We start from the raw sequence: 17078 nt of genomic DNA, 5'->3' as shown, positions 1-17078 counted from the left end.
TGCCTTGCAAGCAGGCAGTCGTGAGTTCGATCCCTGGTACCGATAAAAAAGAAAAAAGACAAAAAAAAAAAAAAAAAAAAGAAAGAAATATGCTCTGCAGAGTAAGAAGAGGCTGGTGAATAGACCCACAGCACAACAGAGAGGAGTGTTTCATGCTGGCATTGGCTTCTTCCCTACCGGGTAGAGCATCTGGGATGGTTGTCTCATCTGAAGCTCGCTGGGCCTGGTGTCAGGCTTAAACACCCTCCGAAAGGCTCACCTGGTCTCACACCGTATGTAAGTGAAGAACTGAACACAGCACTTTCTGATTGGCTCTCTGGACAATGCTCAGCAGCTGCAGGGCCATCCTGGCTTCTGGGGTTGCCCATGTGTCCCGAGCCTTGTGATTTTGACAGCTTTTGCCATTTGCTTGATCATCTTTGCCCCATTGCTGATCTACCTCAGCGCTACCACCAAAAATCAAGAAACACCTGTACCTTCCCACCTCTTTATGCTCTTTCCCCAAAGTGGCCCTGTGTGTACTCTTTGGTTAATAGGGACCCAACTTACACTGGCTTAGGCAAAGAGGAGACTTTTCAGCTCATGTAACTAAATTTCAGGAAGGGTGGGGGCAGGACTCGGGGCCAGCTGAGTTGCATACTGAAATGCCACCTTGTCTGTCTGCTTCCTTTCTTGTTACACAATGACTTCCGGTCAGCTGGAAACTGCTGCTAAATCTGCTTCCAGTTTCTCTTTTCCCCCTGGATGGAGTGTATATCCCTCTGGCCCTGTGCCAAGAAAGGGCCTTGAGTCGTCCAGCCTGTGTCAAGGGTGCTGTCCAGTCACCAGAGATGAGTTTGTTTTCTTGTGTTCTTGAGACAAGGTCTCACTGTGTAGTCCAGGCTGGCCTCAAACTCATGGCACGCCTCCTGACTCAGCCTAGCACCTGGGAGGCTGAGTCAGGAGAGGTGCAAGGATTACAAGCATGTACACCTGGTTTACCAGGGGGCAAATAAGGTGAAGGAGGACAAAACAATGCCCATTACAGTCATCAGTGGGCATTAGCTTGAAAGATATATTTGAAAGGTGAAAATGATGTTTTTAGAAGTAATGGCCTTTTGTGGTGAATATTTTTCCTGTTTTGATTTGCCTGTAATTTCGCAAAGTCCATAAACATGTCCAAGCACCCTTTTTGAGCTGGACCTCTGTGGTTAGCAATAGGCACAGTCGGGTAGCTGATAGCTTTCACTAAATCCTTTTAGTCCTGAGGACGTTCTCCAGCATCCTGCTAGGATTTCCTGAGCTGGCTCCGTACTGCCTATTCAAAGCGGTTCCCATGTCTGGGTCTTTACCCCCATGGCTATTGTCAATTAGAGAAGCTCTTTGGTTGCAAATAACAGAAGCCTGCTCAGATCAGCTTGGGGAAAACCAATACAGAACCCATGAGTCCAAAACACAAGCATCCGGGGGCGCTGAAACCTGACAGAGATGACCGTGAGGAGCCAAAGCAGTGGTTTCCTCTGATTTTCAGGGCGTGGGCTCCCTCTTTCTGAACGCCACAATGCTCCTTATTACTGCTTATTCCTTATTGCTGCTCGGTTCTCCTGGTGAAGACAAGGAGGCCCACAGAGTTGCAAAGCACATGCCCTACTATATCAAGTACAGACTCTAAGTACCTGCCCTGAATGTGGATTCTTTTTTGTTTTTGTTTTTAGAAACAAGGTTTTGCTATGTAATCCAGCCTGGCTTTGAATTCCCTGTGTTGCCCAGCGGGCCTCAAATTTCATGATCATTCTGCCTCAGCCTCCTGAGCGCTAGGATTACAGGTGTGTGCAGCTATGCCCAGCTCTCTTAACTCAGAGTAAATGACCCCTTTTTTTTTGGTACTGGGTGATAGAATTGGATTCCCAGTCAGGAAACCATATGATAGAATTCTGGTACGGCTAAAAAGATAAGAAGTATGAAATATAAATGACCTTTATTTTAAGAATGCGGGGAGAGACCCCCTGACCCTCTGGGGTCTGGCAATCTCTCCATCGGACACGTGGAGTGGGGGCATACATGTAGCTTAGGTTTGGGGTGCAGCCTAAGGGGCATTAGTGATGCACAGGTAGCCCATTGGTATTCATTTGGCGCCACAGGTAAATTCCTAGGAGCAGAAACATAGAGCCCCTTGGTTCTGCCCCCCAGCCTTTCACCGGGATCTGACGCTTGTCTGCTGAGCTAACCCCCACCCCTAACCCCCCATTTCTTTTCCTTTTTTTTTTTTTTTTGTACTGCAGATTGAACTCAGGACTTTTACAGTGAACTACATGCCAGCCTTCTTTTTAACATTTTAATGAGTTCAATCCCCCAGGTACCAAAAGGAAAAAAAGAATGTAACATTTTGAGACAGGATTTCCCTTAGTCACTAAATTGCCTGGGCTGGGTTGAAACTTCTCCTTCCTCCGCCTCCCAGAGGGGCTGGGTAATTGGCTCTTACAGTGAGTGCTCAGTGTCTGCTCCAGGCAGCTGTGGTCAGGGAGCAGTCAGTGATAAACATGGCCTGGCGTCCAATTTTGGGTGGGGGTTTAAGTCCTCAAGGTCATGTTAGAGCCTTAGGGAGCGCTCCCTGATGGTGCTGCTCACCAAGGAATATTCTGTCCTTCACTTGCCTGGCAAACTAGGTGATGGCGTCAGGTGACAGTCAATAACTGACCTCGGACAGCCTGCTCTGATCAACAGCAGGGCTTGTTTGGGTCTCCCAGAGAGACAGAAGCTGGGTGCTCCAGGTCCGGGTGATGACCATAGCAGAAAATGGGCATCTAGGGGCTGGAGATTTAGCTCAGTGGCATAAGCGCCTGCCTTGCAAGCAGGCAGTCGTGAGTTCGATCCCCGGTACCGATAAAAAGGAAAAAGACAAAAAAAAAAAAAAAAAAAAAAGAAAATGGGCATCAAAGTTTTAAATCCCCAAGAATCATGTGCTCAAAGTAAATTCTCACCTGGACTAATAGAAGACACCTGATTTATGGGCCTGTTGCTTTAAAACAGAAAGAAATGTGGTACCTACACGTGTGTCAGATTTAGCTCACTCAGAGTACATTGAATACACTCAGAGTACATTGAATATAGATCTCTAACTACTATAGAGAACTCTGCATATTCCAAATTCATCAAGAACTAAACAAAGCTCACTCTCCTCTTCCACATGTTTGCTTTCTACCTCAACAAGCAAACTCTGGCATTTCCCTGTCTGGCCAGGAGCCATCCTGCCTCCTGCTTCCGCTTTCTCTCTGATTTACTGACTTCCCTACCTTTTTTTCCTCTTTGGTTCCCCAGTCCATTTTTTTTTTTTTTTTTTTTTTTTTTTTTGTCTTTTTCCTTTTTATCGGTACCAGGGATCAAACCCATGACTGCCTGCTTGCAAGGCAGGCGCTTATGCCGCTGAGCTAAATCCCCAGCCCCCCCCCAGTCCATTTTTGATGAGCCAAAACAATATAGGGGAAAAGAATTCTCAATCAGTTAGATATCTGGTAGTGCTTTGTGTTCTCTAAAACTGAATACTGAGCCGGGCGTGGTAGTACATACCTGTAAACCTAACACTTGGGAAGCTGAGACAGGAGGATTGCTTCGAGTTTGAGGCCAGCCTGGGCCATGAAGTGAGTTCAAGGCCAGCCTGAACTGTAATGAAACTCTATCTGAAAAAGACAAAAATAAAATAAATAGAATAATGAATTCTAGAAACACCACAGGTCAAGAGCAGAATCTATTAATTGGGAAAAGAAAGTGAAAGGATTTTGCCCTGGAGGGGATGCTGTAGCGGTGGGAGGGGCTGGGAGGCAAAAGATCAACTTCCCCAGCCCTAGGCAATTTACCTGTGGTGCGAAATAAATTCCAATGGGCTACCTGTGCATCAGTAATGCCCCTTAGGTACCACCCCAAACCTAAGCTACCTGTATGCTCCCCCATCACGTGTCCGGCAGAGAGAAAGCCACACCCCGGAGGACATGGAGTCTCTCTCCGCATCCTTAAAATAAAGGGCACTTTACTTTATAACTGCGCTGAAAACTCTTTCAGAAAGCCTGTTTCTAAGAGAAGTTGTTGAGGATCCCATATTTCTTTCTTTTTTTGTCTTTTTTGAGATGGGGTCTCGCTATGCAGTTTAGGCTGGCCTTGAGCTCACTTTGTAGCCCAGGCTGGTCTTGAACTAGCAAGGATCCTCCCACGATCCTCCCACCTCAGCCTCCCGAGTGCTGGGATTACAGGTGTGAGCCACCATGCCCGGCTAAGGATCCCATATTTCAAGGGAGTTTTATACAGCAAAACATGAGGTGGTTTTCCCTCAGATGGGAAAAATTATAATCAATTAATAAGATTACAAGTATAGTCACTTAGGTGACATTGGTCCAATGGGAAATCATAAAGTGGGTAAAATGTAGGATAAACTATTGATATAAGGGAATGAAATTCCCAACCTACTAGATAGCCAGTACAAGTAGGTGTTCTCTAAAATCGAAGAATGTTTTAGGAACAATGGAGGTTAAGAGCAGAATATATTTATTAAGAGAGAGAGAAAGCTTCTGTGTGAGAGAAAAAGACATAAGGGGTGCAGGGATTGTATAGAGTGAAACCACAAAGTGAAGCAGGTCTTAAACGGGAACTCACAAGGCGACACGAGGTGGGAGAGAGCTATGGCCAACCAATAAGATTATGAGTATAATTGCTCAGGTAAAATTGCTTAAAGTGGGGACAGATGGGGAAGCAAGCCATGCAGCAAGCTGATTTCCTTACAAAACAGTAATTCTTCCTGGGGGGTTGGGATGGTGACGCCTGGCTTGATCAGGGTGATAAGAGACCTATTTAGAATATCAATTCCCGATGCTTATCCTTAGGGTGCATTTGATTTATCTTTTGTTTGAGATCTGGCCCACAGAGGAGGTGTCCTTATCTGGCCTTCTGCACTAGCTCCTTTCTGGGGACCAGCCCTATCAGATTGCCCGTAATATTTCCATCTAACTCAGCTGCCTGTAGCACTGTTGTCATCCAATAAGATTCTGAGTAAAATTGCATAGGTAATAGTGATTAAATGGGGATCAAATGGGGAAGTCACATAGCAAGTATATAGAGCAATAGGGGCTTTTCCTGGAGGGGTGGGTCAGTGGCTCCTCCTGCCCCTCCTACCCAAAGTGATGGGTACCTATTTAGAATATCAGTCCCTGCTGTTTATCCCATTTTATCTTTTGTCTTGAGATCTGGCCTTTAATGAACACACCTTCTCCATAGTAGTAAAGTATCTGCCCTGACTCCTTTGAGGTCCCTGCCCTGCCTGCCTGACTGTCTATATTTTTACCTAACATAGCTACCTATAATAAAACCCTGTCTAAAAACAAGCCCAGGGCTGGGGATTTAGTTCAGTGGCGTAAGTACCTGCCTGGCAAGTGCAAGGTCATGACTTAGATCACAGGTACCAAAACAAACAAACAAACCAGGTATGGTGGGACATGCCTATAAGACCTGTACTCAGGCGCCTGAAGCAGGATGATTGCTGTAAGCTTGAAGCTAACCTGCCTGGAAGACGGTGAGCTCAAAGCCAGCTTGAACTGCATAGCAAGACCTGACTCAAAATAAATACACAAACAAACAGAAAGGTGTGGGGGGTATTGTTACAGGCAACTGAGCTAGACAGAAATATTACAAGCAATCAGACAGGGCTCTAAGAAACCAGTGCAGAAGGCCAGATACCTTGCAATTGTTGGGGAGACAGCCACCTCCACTAAGGAAGAACTCAAGACAGAAGGTCAAGCAAACGCACCCACTTCCTAAGGGCTGATACTCTAAATAGTCCTCTATCAGCCTGAGGAAGCCAGGAGTCACCACCCCAACCCCCTACAGGAAGACTCTAGGCATGCTTGCTTGCTACATCATCACTTCTCCATCCCCCCCACTTAATCAATTTTAGTTAAGCAATTAATCTTACCGGTTGACCATAGTTCAGTCCCACCTCATGCCTGCCTGCCTGCCTTTCAAGTTCCAGTGTTTTCTCCACCTTAGACTGGCCACTTTGTGGATTTATTCTACAAAAGTTCCTAGAAAAGACAACCCACTCGGGACCCCTTCTGTCTTTCTTTCTCTCAATAAACATATTCTAGGGCCGGAGATTTAGCTCAGGGGCATAGCAAGTGGCCTGGCAAGCATAAGCACCTGCCTGGCAAGCACTAATGTGTGTGAGTTCGATCCCTGGTACCAAAAAGTAAATAAATAAATAAAAGTAAACATATTCTGCTTTTCACCTCCATTGTTCCTAAATTCATTCTTAGAGAACACCAATTCCTACCAGACAGAGTAGATTGGGAGCTTGTTTCTCTGTATCAGTTTGAGGTTGCGTGAAGGCCCTGGGTTCAATCCCCAGTGCTGGAAAACAAAATATAAACAGAAGCTCAGTGTTGCTCCTTGTTTAAAAACCACCTAGTCACCTAGGTTGGCACCCAAAACTTAATAACAATTAAGGCTCTTGAGATTTCCAGATTTTGCCGACCCAGGCTCATCTCCCATTCCAATGCGAGACACCACCTCAGCTTGGCTTTATACCCTGTTAAAGTTGATTTTTCAGACTGGATGCGGTGGCGCAAGCCTGAACTGCACAGCAAGAGCTTGTCTCCAAAACAGTCAAATTTTCAAGCACTTCTCTACTTAGATGCCAGAAATTATATTCCGAGGAGAATCAACAAGCATGCACTGCACTGCAGTGGAGGTGAGCAGGGCACTCACCAGTCCAGCTCCGGGAGCAGGTCAGGTGCCTGCAAGACCAGGTCGGAATTGCCAGGAAAGACAGAGGACAGAAGACCGGCGGGCATAAGCCTCAGGGCAAAGGAGCACAAGGTACCTTTCAGTGCATCTGCATTGCTGTGGGCTAGCTGACCTGAAAAGGGAAGTGGGGCACATCCCCGTGGCTGCCAGAGCCTTGCAGGACAAACTGATCTGCTGGGGTTGCAAACAGCCCAAGTAACTCAGGAGAGAAACGCTCTGGGCCATCCAGGTGCAATTAGTTTGCTGAAGTTGGTTAAAAAAAAAAAAAAAAAAAAAAAAAAAAAGTGTGTGCTTCAGAAAGGAGGTTGCGTCCAGGAAGAATCTGGTTTCTTCCTTCCCTATTAAAGACATGATGAGCACTACATTAAATAAACCCTCTAGTGTCGTGCCTAGTTCCTGGCATTTTCAATAGTTTAGCTGGTATGATCCTCAGAAGTTTAGACGCTAAGAAGGGATTGCAGCATGCAGATATGATCATGGGGGCCACAGATTTCAGACTGAAATTCTGGTTGGGAATGTGACCTTCTAACCTGAGATCTCCTTCCCCAGTACCACAAGGCACCTGGAAGAAATGTAACCTGGCCAGGCGTGGTGCCACACGCCCGTCATCCCAGCACTCGGGAGGCTGAGGCAGGAGGACTGTTGTGAATTCAAGACCAACCTGGTTACAAAGTAAACTTTCCCTAAGTAGCTGAGGTTACAAGTTCAAATTCTTTTTCAAATGAGTATTTGAATTCACTTTCCCTAAAATGATGCCCAGAAAAGAAAGTAAGGGTGGGGAACATGCTAATCACAATGACTATGGTATTATTTAAAAAGGAGCCTCTCCCAAAAGGGGGGCGGGCTGATCCCGGAATTCACTCTTTAGACAACATTGTGGTGCTGGTGGTGTTGGTGTGTGTGTGGAGTGCCTTACAATTTTAATTTAAAAAAAAATACCCATTATCTTCAGTTAATAGCAATAAGAATGAAGGCTCCTGGACTCTTAACTTGTAAATGGAAGCCAGCCGGGCACTTTGGATTTGTCCATTGTTACATGCTAATGAAGTGGTGACTCAAACAAAAGCCTGGGGTTGTCACAGAGGGTGTGGCTGGCTTTAGCAGGGTGAGAAGTCCGTGTGGGGCGCCACCATTTGGGGGCAAGAAAGAGGGCGTCCTCGTCTCTCCTATTTGGCTTTGCACCCCTGTAGTTCCCTAGAAATCAGTAAAATGTGATTAATCAAATTTGAGCATGATTGTTACCTGCTCTCCAACCTAGCAACCAAACAGTGGGGCACCTTTTTTTCTAGTCAAACCAAAAAGAACTGAAAATTAACACATGCAGTTTCCTCTCTGTACTCTGTTTAAAGGGTTTATTACTTAGGCATTTTTACGGTACCCAGGATTAGTCCCGGGATTACAGGCATGCACCACCATACCCGGCAGCTCCTTTTTATTATTTTGAACCTGGGTTTAGGGATCTAGCTCAGTGGCATAAGTGTCTGCCTGGTAAGTGCAAGGCCATGAGTTCAATTCCTGTTGCAAAAAATAAAAAACTTTGAACCTGTAATTCTAGTGTTACGGGGAAGTTAGGAAAAAACATTGAAAGCAGTCAGAAGGGGTGGGCCCTTGAAGGAACCAGGACAGAAGGCCAGATATCTCCCAACTGTGGGAGACAGACACCTCCCACTGGGGACCAGGTCTCAAGACAAAGGATAAAACAAATGCACCCACAAGCCTCCTAAGGACAAACATCAGGGACTGATATTCTAAATCAGTATCAATAGCCTTGAGGAAGTCAGAAGGAGCCATCCACCTAACCCCTACGGGAAAAGGCCCTGTTCTGTATTCATGCCCCTTGCTGTGAGACTCTCTTCCCATTTGCCCCAACTTAATCAATTTTACCTGAGCAGTTATACTCGTGATCTTATTGGCTGACCATAGTTCTGTCCCACCTCGTGCCCACCTTGCAATTTCCCATTTTTCCCTTGGACCCACTTCACCTTATGGTTTCCCTCTATAAAAATCCCTAGAAAACTAAGAGCTTTACCTGCAGTAAGCTAGCAGTGGGATCCTCAGCAACCCACTCAGATTTCTTCTGTTTATCTCTGACCGAAGCTTACTTTCTCTCAATAAATATATATTCTGCTCTTAACCTCCGTTGTTACTAAAATTAATTCTTCAGCTTTAGAGAACACAAACTTATACTCGTATCCAGCAGGTTAGTTTATTTCCCCCGTATTGATATAGGAGAATGAAACTCCCAACCTACTATGTATGTCCAGAACGAGTTCGTGTTCTCTAAAATCAAGAATGTATTTTAGGACTGACCCAGGATAAGAGTAGAAATATTTACCGAGAGAGACAGAAGGGGTCCCCGGGTGGGTTGCCAAAGATCCTGTATTTTCTTTTCTTTCTTTCTTTTTTTTTTTTTTTTTTGGACCGGAGACTTAACTCAAGACCTCACACTTGCAAGGCCATTGAGCTAAGTCCCCGGCAAGATTCTGTATTATCTTGGGATTTTTATAGAGGAAAATCATGAGGTAAGGCAGGTCTAAAATTAGGGAAAACTGGGAACTCCCTATGTTTAGCCAATGAGATGAATTGCTCAGGTAAAACATTAAATTGGGAACAAATGGGGAAGCAAACCAGCATTCTTTATGGATCAGTGACTTTCTATTGGAGGTTGGGATGGTGATTCTTGGCTTCTCAAAGTGATCCAGACTTAATTCCTAGGTATTATACTTCAGGGTGTGGTTTCATTTGTTTTGTCTTCTGTCCCAAGATCTGGCCCACAGCAAGAGGTGTGTGTCCCCTCCAAGGTCATCAGACATCTGGTCCTCTGTGCCGGCTTCTTTGAGGGCCTAGCCCTGTCTGACTGCCTATAATTTTCCTAACTAGCTCAGCAGTATCACCAGCACTTGGGAGGCTGAGGCAGTAGGATTGCCTTGAGTTCAAAGCCAGCCTGTGTTACATAGTGACTTCAAGGACAGCCTGAAGTATATAGCAAGGTTCTGCCTCAAAAAAAAAAAAAAAGTAAGAAAAAAAAAATAGCTGGAGACAAGGTTTTCTAAATTGTTTAACTGCCCAGTTGCAGTCAATAAAAAATGTGTGCTTCAGAAGTGAGCCCCCACCCCAAAAAAAACAAGTGAGTTCCCATCAAGGAATCTGGTTTCTTCTTGTGAAGGCACAGGACTAGTGCATTCAATACATTGTGCAAAGCTACTAGCTTAGTGCCTGATTCCTGGCATTTTCAATAAATTGGCTGGTGTAACCCTCAGAAGTTTGGACTATAAGGATAGCAGCTTACACTTACGATCCTCCAGCTTCAGCCTCCCAGAGTGTGCGGGCCCTAAGCATGGGCCACCGCCTCCGACTATTGCAAGTCTGGTCAACTGTCCAGACTCTTGGGGTCTGCGGCAGAACTTGAAGGGTATGTATTGGGACGCACAGTAGGACCACAGATAGAATGGGATTAGGGTGGACAAACGACCTGATAAGAAGCCCACTGTGAAGAAGAGCAGAGGTGGGACCAAAGGGGCTAGCCGGGGAGGCTCCACAAAGATGTGGTCTTTGAGCTGCCAAAGGCCTTCACCCCACCTTACTCATCCCTACCCCGGGGTTCGATCCAGTGCGGGGGCTAAAAATCTGCTAAGGGAAAACAATAATGATAGAAGGTGTACTGTGGTTCTGAAGGTCAGCCAGGTTTGGAGCTCACCAGTATGGTGCAGGACAACCTGAAATAAAAGGTTCCACTTCGCTGCTGCCCAGGGAGGCCAGCAACTCCGCCCCAGAATGAAAGGAGAAAGAAAGAGCTTTACCGGCAGTAAGCCAGGAAGGTGGCAGAGGTGAGCCATTTCCCTAAACTTCCATCCTGCCTAGTGGTCACAGCTCTTAAGTTTACAGAGGAAGCTCAGGAGATTTTATAAAGCCATAGCTGACAGGCATGGTGCCACACACTCAGAGCCTGAGGCAAGAGGATGGCTATGTGTTCAAAACCAATAGAAAGACAAAGAAGAAAATGTAAAGTTAAAACTGTAAATATGGATTTTGAAGCCAAGCATGGTGGTGCACACCTGTAATTCCACAATTTGGGAGGATGAGACAGGAGGATGGCTGTGAGTTTGAGCCCAGCCTAAGATATGTGATGAGTTCAAGGGTAGCCTGAGTTACACAAGGAGACCCTATTTTTAAAATATATATTAGGCCATTCATGGACTGGGGGAGAGAAGAAGATCACACCAGTAAACAAGCCCCGTCTGGGAACCAGCGCCACGTGCTGCCACTGGACTGGGAAAAGCCAGACTCCAGCCCCTTTTGGCACGTGGGCTTTCAAACCAAGAAGTGCCAAACCCCCCACCACATACCCCCAGCTTATCCAGAGAAACACAGGCTGTGATGGTAGCTATGGAGGCGAAATGCAATTGGATGCCTGTGGTGTTTGGGGTTTCACTGACCTTGCGGGTCTAGGGCCAGTGGTCTGATCAGAGGATAGTGGTATACAGTGTGACATCTAGCAGGGGATCTCTACCTGGGGGTTGCAGCCATTGTTGATTCCCTATGGCCCTATATCATTTCCATTGTTTTGTTGGGTGGGTTTCGTTTTATTTTGTGTTGTTTTACTTGATTGTGTTAATCTGATGACAGGAGCAACTATTTAAAAGATAGCAAGATACATTATGGTAGCAGTTTTGAATTTACTATTAGCATGTTTTGAAATCCTTTATTGCATTCATTGTTTTGTTTTTATTGTTTTATTCTATTCTGTACTGTTTGATTTTTTACTATGGCTGAGGTTATCTGCAGCTATCTTGACATCAAAAGAAATTTTGATATTGTTAAATTTTGATATTGATAAATATTGTTGATTTTGTAATGCTTTGAAGTCCTGTTTCTTTTGCACTTGTTTGTTTTGAATGGTTTTATTATTTTATCCTCTTTAAAATAAAAATAAATAAATTATATATATATATATATATATATATATTTTTTTTTTTTTTTTTTTTTTTTTTTTTTTGGTAAGAGATGTTATATGATAAAGCGTGGGCAGGGGCCAGGGATTTAGTTCAGTGGTATAAGCACCTGTCTGGCAAGTGCAAGGTCATGAGTTCCAACCCTGATACCAAAAAAAAAAAAAAAAAATTTGCTCTATCAGGATTAATATATATATATATTTATATTTATATGTATATGTGTATACATAGTGGCAAAAGTAGGAAGTCTAAGTATGTCAAAATGTTTATAAGTGGTGAGACTTAAGAAAGGAAGTATATAAGCTGGTTTACTTTAAATTCTGGTTCATGTTGGTTTGATTGGGCCTATGCTGTTCCTTCTCAAGCTCCTTGTTCCTCAGAAGTGCTGAAAGTGCTATGTTTAACAAGTCAGCTTATGACCTGTTTTCCTTTTTTTTGAGACAGGGTCTTGCTATGTAGTTCAGGCTGCCCGTGAACTCACTGTGTAACCCAGGCTGGCTTTGAACTTGGGTGACCCTCTTATCTCAGCCTCAAGTGCTAGGATTACAGGTGTGCACCACTGATAAAGGGATGATATAGGATTTCCAAATAGTCCAAATAATCAAAGGCAAACATTATAACCGCCAACCTGCTAGATGTCTAATACACTGAAATTAAAGAATGAACTTAAGGAACAACAGAGGTTAAGAGTAGGGAACAGGGGCTGGGGATTTAGCTCAGTGGCATAAGCACCTGCCTTGCAAGCAGGTGGTCGTGAGTTTGATCCTCAGTACTGATAAAAATGAAAAAGACAAAAAAAAAAAAAAGAAAAGAAAAAAAGAGTAGGGAACATAGGAGCCAGGGATTTAGCTCAGCTGTACCGCATCTGCCTGGCAAGCACAAGTTCCTAAGTTCAATTCCCATGTCAAAAAAAGAAAGAAATGGCCAGGTGTGGTGGCTCATGCCTGTAATCCCAGCACTCAGGAGACTGAGCCAGGAGGATCCTTTCGAGTTCCAGACCAGCCTGGCCTACAAAGTGAGCTCAAGGCTAGCCTGAACTGCATAGAGAGACCCTGTCTCAAAAAGACCAAAAAAAAAAAAAAAAAAAAAAAAAAAAAGAGTAAAAAGCACCTGTTGAGAGGGAGAGGGGCAGAAGCCCCTGGTGGGTAGGGAAGAGCCTGCTTCTCAGGAGTAGTTTTATAAAGCAAAATCATGAGTCGGGTACAACACCATGAGGTGGGTATAAGGTGGGACAAATTTATGATCAACCAATAAGATGAGAAGTACCGTCGCTTAGGTAATGTTCATCCAATGAGGAAGCAGGTCACATAGCAACTGTGCATGGAAAGAACAAGGACCTTTCCTGGAAGGGGTGGGTCAGGTCCTGGCCCCCACCCAGGTGACTGATGCCTATTTAGAATTTGTTTATCCCTGGGGAAGTAGGTCACTTGTCTTTGTCTTTTTTTTTTTTTTTGTCTTTTGAGACTAGGTCTCACTATGGTTCAGATTGGCCTTGAGCTCACTTTGTAGCCCAGGCTGGTCTTGAACTCCCCAGTGCTGGGATTACAGACATGCACCACCACAAGCAGTACTTCATCTTTGTGCTGAGGCCTGCCCCTCAGCCAGTGTGCCTCCACCCACAGTTGTAGTGTGTTCTCACTGCTACACTGACGCCTTCCAGGGCCCAGCCCTGTCTGCCTGCTGTAGTATTTCTACCTGACTTAGCCATCTACTATACCACCACTCCAGACTCTGACTCTGTTACCGCTGATGTTGAATCGTCAATCTTTCCTCCCTGACTCCCCAATTCCCCTCTCTAGTCAGACTGTTAGCAATGCTCTTTCTTTACTGCCGCCTGTGCTGAGAATGCAAGGATAAGGTATTGGGACTCGGTAAAGAGCCCCCCACCCCCGTTGTCCATGCTAAGGGTTAGGTGAGAAACAGAAGTTTAGTAATACGTGAATGGTTGGGAAGTCTATGTCTCCCGATGGGTCCTTCTTCTGACACTCCAAAACAGCCACTATTTGTTAGGTGTACACAGTGATAGGCGGGGCCAGGGAAAGATTCCAAATGGAGGAAGACTCAGACTCAAGAGGGTGTAGATAGGGCTGGGATGTAGCTCAGCAGTTGAAGCACTTGCTTGGTAAGTGCAAGGTCATAAATTCAATCCCTGGTTTAAAAAAAAAAAAAAAAAGAGGGTGGAGAGTGAGGATGGTTTTATTCTAAGAAAAGTCAGTGGAAAATCATCCATTAGGGAAGTATGCAAAATTAACCATTGTGAATTTGTGGTCCCTGACAGTGAAGGACACCTCAGTGGAGCAGAAGTAGGATTTTCTGTCCTCTGAGATGGGGATGGTATGAGGGGGCAGAAGCTGGTGACAGAGCAACAGATAACCACCCACATCCAATACGACCCTATAAGCATTTAGTTTAGTGACAACATGGCATTGAGGTGTGGGGACCCTGCCCCACATTACCCTTCAACACATAACAGAAGATATAACTGTCAGTTACACTTGCAGAGTATTTCCGTTTCTTTTGGGTAAACGAAGTCCAACTTCCGATCACACCCAAAGTACTTCAAGGGCACAGGATAACACATAAGATATGCTGGTCACGGTGACTATCTGGAAGCCCCAGCCCCTCTCAGTCCTCATTTGTGGTCGCTAGTGACTAGGACCCGCCAGGTGGCCAAGGAATGCTTTGGGGAGTGTGTTCAGTGGGAGTGCCAGGGACACCTGATCTCCATTTGGTGTTTTTCAGAAATGGAGAGCTCAGCCTCATCTCTATTACTCTCCTGAAATATATTCTCAAAAACAGGGACTGCTTTGGTGCCCAGACCTGGAAAGAGTTCTGTCTGACCTTCTTTTACATCTATACTTGGCCTACGGCATTAGAAGATGGCTTTAGCCTTCAATCCCCAATTAAAATAATACTCTTCAGGGCAAAACTGTCAGGCAGCAGGCCAGGTGACATCTCTACTTCTTAAGCCTTCCTGTGGCTTCTTAACCTAAATGACACAGGACCTGTACTGAGGTTCCTTGGATTCTCCTCTGTCTGCTTCCAGTATGTATGAGTCTATGATTAAAAAAAAAGAAAGGAAAGACCTCACCACACCCCCAAAAAACACCAGTGGAGGGTACACCTTAACATCCCTCTTCTCTCACTCCTCTTGTTGTGAGTGTATCTCGATGTTCCCCCAAATCTTTACACACTCATATATGGGGCTTTTTGGAGCTGGTTGGATCTAGGCGGCAGGATACTGGGGTTAAGGGTGTGTGGTACTGAATTAGTCTGCTGATTGGAATTAGCATATTTCTGGGTGTGGCTCATGGATTTCTAGGAAGACAAAACCCATCAGAGGTGTGATTGGCACCATTCAAAAGGTTTGTAGGCTGGACAGGATAAAGGGAAAAAGCAGGCTTTTTGTTTGCTGCCTCCTGCCTACTCGGCCATGGACTGTTGCTCCTCTGCCATGCAGCCCTGCCTTGGAGCCAGCTAACTGTGGGCCGAAACCTCTACAAACTATGAGCTGAAATAAACCTTCCTCCCTTAACTTGTGGGTGTAGTTTGTCTCAGCTATAAGAATAGTAGCTAAGACACCTCCTTTTGGTAGGAAAATAAGCACCATAATTATTCAAAAACATGGACAGGTCAGGCATGGTGGCACATGCCTGTAATTCCAGTACTCAGGAAGCTGAGGCAGGAGGATTGCTGTGAGTTCAAAGCCAACGTGAACTACATAGTGTGACCATGTTAAAAAAAAATCTTCATTGGTTTTATTTCTGGGTCACAGGCCTTCTAGTGCCCTTGACCACTAGCTCCTTCTCTGTGCCCCTTTCAGCTCAAAGCAGCAAGAATGTTTACCTCTCCTTTTCCTTTTTTTTTTTTTTTGGTCTTTTTCCTTTTTATGGTACCGGGAATCAAACTCACGACTGCCTGCTTGCAAGGAAGGCGCTTATGCCGCTGAGCTAAATCCCCAGCCCCTACCTCTCCTTTTCCCAACAGCAGCTGAGGTCATCTGTTCAGAGGAGGCAATGTGAAAAAAATAGTGAAACAGGAGTTAAGATTCTATTAGGCAGTAAAGAGAGCAGCCTCAAAATGGGGCCATCTCTATGACGCTTTGTCTTTTGTGTGTGCGTGTCTTTTGTTTTTGTCTTTTTGAGACAAGGTCTCTATGCAGTTCGGCTTGGCCTTGAGCTCACTTTGTAGCGTAGGCTGGTCTTAATCTCCCAAAGATCCCCCTGCCTCAGCCTCCTGAGTGCTGGGATTACCATGCGAGGCTGCTCCTCACATTCTCACTTGAAGTCCCTCAGTGACTTCCCACGCACTCCACACAGGAAAGCTGCATTTTAGCCCGGTGCACAAGGGCATTCACGGTGGTATCTGTGGATTCAGGAGAGAGGAGTAGCTCAGCACCTGAGGCAGAACAGGCTGTACCTCCCTAGACAGTGACAGTGACTGGGGGCAGGGCGCATGGAAGGCTATGGAAATCTACCTTCCCCTCCAGCCTTTAACACCTTTCTCTCTTTCCTGCGGGGCAGACTTGTTGGCTCCTGCACAGGCAGGCAAATGTACTCAAGGACAAGGATATATAGGCTCCCGGATGTGACACAGCTGGCCTTAGAAAGTTGTGCTATTTTTTTTTTTGAGGCAGGTTCTCACTATGCAGTCCATGCTGGCCTTGAACTCACAGCAATCCTGCCTCAGCCTCCCCAGATTATAGGCATGTACCACCGTGCCCCATTTGAAAATTGTACTCTTAGAGTTCCGTGTCAGGGCTGGAGATTTAGTTTAGTGGCGTAAGCACCTGCCTGGAAGGAATGAGGTCATGAGTTTGATCTCCAGTAGCAAAAAAAGAGAAAGAATAGAGTTCTGTGTCTATGTCCATGATTTTTATTTTTCCCTTAAGTTATAAAAATGATATTTAAGGGGCTGGGGATTTAGCTTAGCGGCATAAGCGCCTGCCTTGCAAGCAGGCAGCCGTGAGTTCGATCCCTGGTACCCATAAAAACAAAAAAAAAAATGATGTTTAAGTGGGTAGTGGTGGTACATGTCTGTAATCTCAGCACAGGGGAGGCTGAGGCAAGAAGATCATTGTGAGTTCAAGGCTAGCCTGCATTACAGGGAAACCCTGTCTCAAAAAAAAAAAAAAAGATATTTATGAAGTGTAATACAGTTGAATGCAATGACACATGTCTGTAATCCCAGAACTCTGGTAGGCTGAGGCAGGACTGCGGGTTTGAGCACAGCCTTTGATTTTGCTTTTTTGTGTGTATGCTGGGGATTGAACCCAAGGCCTTGCCTATGCTAGTCAAGTGCTTCACCACTGAGGTACAGCCCCAGCCCCCTAACACAGCATTTTAGAAATGTACCAAGACC

The sequence above is a fragment of the Cavia porcellus genome, unplaced genomic scaffold (genome assembly GCF_034190915.1).
Source record: "Cavia porcellus strain 051 isolate PalLab524CR breed Dunkin Hartley unplaced genomic scaffold, mCavPor4.1 scaffold_1, whole genome shotgun sequence".
Lineage (NCBI taxonomy): Eukaryota > Metazoa > Chordata > Mammalia > Rodentia > Caviidae > Cavia > Cavia porcellus.
The sequence above is the reverse complement of the archived record's forward strand: the minus strand, read 5'-3'. Positions refer to the sequence as shown.